Here is a 2409-nt window from a genome sequence, read left to right as displayed (position 1 = left end):
TATATATATATATATATTGCCGTGGGTGAAGATATTCTTAAGGTCAACGTTTAGTTACTCGTGAGCACTTCCCGGTTTCTTCACAAATTCAGTTCTCAAAGAAATTTATTGTAGATCTTTTTACCAGTTATCTGGTAATACAAACATTGTTTGTTCTTTCTGCTGTTTGTAAAGCAGAAGGACCAAAAATCGTTTATATTACCAGATAACTGAGAAGAGTAGCTTGCTGGTGTGACCATAGGTTGATTGGGAGCACTATGTCCATAAAAACTTACAGTCAAACAATCTAGACCAAGAATCAGTCCTGTAAATTAGCTTAATGTATCTCCAGTCACGGTAGCACAGACTCTGAACAAAGCTTTTGGCAGCATGTCAAACGACGCATTGCGTATTGAACAGTACTGGACGACCTTAAACCATATTACCAATAGTTTTGTTAAGCATAAATATCAAAGCTGGTTGGATGACTCTGCTCATATAGTGTATATCTTTGCTAAGTCATCTTGGAGCTAAAACCACGTACTCTCAGGCAAAACACTTGCAATAAATCAGAGAGTCATGAGGAAAATGTGGTAGAAGAGAGCATCTGAACAACAAGTAGTTGCTAACAAATGTGACGTAAAATCCTACTAAGTTCTGAAATCCATTAGTACAGCATTAGGTTTCACAATATATGTCATTAGGCTTCTTACAGAGAAGAACGATATTTTGTCTTCAGCAGAGCACTGCAACACAATCCTAGATTAAATTTCAACAGTAAAAAATGACATAGTCGATTCCGTCCTAAGCTGTTTTGGATCAACTTGACTTGGAACCATCCCTGTCAAAAGTAATGAAAGTCATGACGCAACTGTTCTTGAGAAGGTCAAGAAGGTCAGACGGCATACCAGACAGTGTCTACAAGCATAGCGGAACTCACCAGGTTAAACAAAATCACCTGATAATAAAAACGTGCCGAGCTTTTGCAGAACATGTGAAAGCAAAATATCTCGCACACCCACAAATACGCCTCCATAACCTTCATAATAGATTTTTAGAAATGAAAAGGCAATGAGTGCTCTTACGCACAACCATCGTAGCATACCACTCCTTTCCACGGCCAGTGTCATGCTCAAAAGAGTCATTATTTACAAAGTAGACATAGTATACCTTGAATCACATTGTTGTTTTTTGTGGTTATCGAGAAGCAATTCACGCCAGGATCAGAATTCCAAGTAACAGAAACAGGAACTTTATATGATATTTGATGATTTGACAAAGGCCTTGGACACGTTAAGGCGTGATTTTCTCTGGAAAGTTCTGTTCATGTTTGGTTGCTCCACTAAAATATGATCAAAGTAATAAACTCATTCTACTATAGAATGATAGCCACTGTGATGGAAGGTGGTTCAACATTTGATAGTTTACGTTCAATAGAGAACCCAAGCAGGGCTGTGTAATGGCTCTGTACGCGCATTGTATATTCTCTCACACACCATATGTTAAATAACGTGTTTCAGTAATTTTTACTTACTCTATCACATATACAGTATTTTATCTGGTTATTGATGAAAATTGAAACCTCTTCACAAACATTAATTTTAATAACCCTAACCATGACAATGATAGAGACACATTATGAAAATACATAAATAAATAAAAGATTGAAACTTTGAATTAGTAGTAAAACAATGGGATTTCTTCTTCTGGAAATAAAATGGAACATTCATAATTGTGTGCAGATAATGTGTCTTTTACATATAATATACGAGGCGCGTTCAAAGAGTATCCGACTATATTTTCTGGCCAAAACTAATTCTGTGTGGGCAAACTTCGTTCGGTACGAAATGACATCTCTTCTTGTGCATGCATGAAGATGTTTTCGCCTGTACGCAGCGTCAGATCCCATCTCTGACTCCTTGTGTACAAGCGTGGAATGCAGATTTGTTTTCACGGAACACATCGAGTATAGATACTGCGTTAGGTTTTGTCAAAAACTTGCTGATACTGTAACATCCAGGATATTCAGCAAGCTATCTGGGATGATACCATGGGCAAAACACAGAGCAAGAAGTCGAACAACCGCTTCAAACATAACCGCACCTCAGTAAAGAGCGAGACATGCTCAGGCCAGCCACCCACAAGTCGAAACGAGGAGCCGATTTAGAAGGTACAGTGAATAGTCATGGACGACCTTCGTGTAACAATTCACAAAATTGCTCATGAAGTGAAAATAAGCACAGGATCAGGGGATTCAATATCAATGGTGGATTTGTGCGTGCCGATAGCGTCGGCGAAATTCTTTGGAACATGATAAAGTCGGATATATCTTGAATGCACACACACATGCACTCACACTCATGTGTGTACATATATATGTGAGTATGTTTGTATGTGTGTATGGATGTATATATATATATATATATATAT

The 2409-nt window shown here is 37.8% G+C and overlaps 1 protein-coding gene across 9 annotated transcripts in view; it reads right to left on the bottom strand.

The window, feature by feature from the left end:
- LOC106868231 (D(2) dopamine receptor) overlaps positions 1-2409 on the bottom strand; it is a 1504014-nt gene that overhangs the window by 230857 nt on the left and 1270748 nt on the right. The window lies entirely within an intron of this gene.

The sequence above is a fragment of the Octopus bimaculoides genome, chromosome 5, assembly GCF_001194135.2.
Source record: "Octopus bimaculoides isolate UCB-OBI-ISO-001 chromosome 5, ASM119413v2, whole genome shotgun sequence".
Taxonomy (NCBI): Eukaryota; Metazoa; Mollusca; class Cephalopoda; order Octopoda; family Octopodidae; genus Octopus; species Octopus bimaculoides.
Note: the sequence above shows the minus strand (reverse complement) of the source record. Positions and strands in the feature narration are given on the sequence as shown.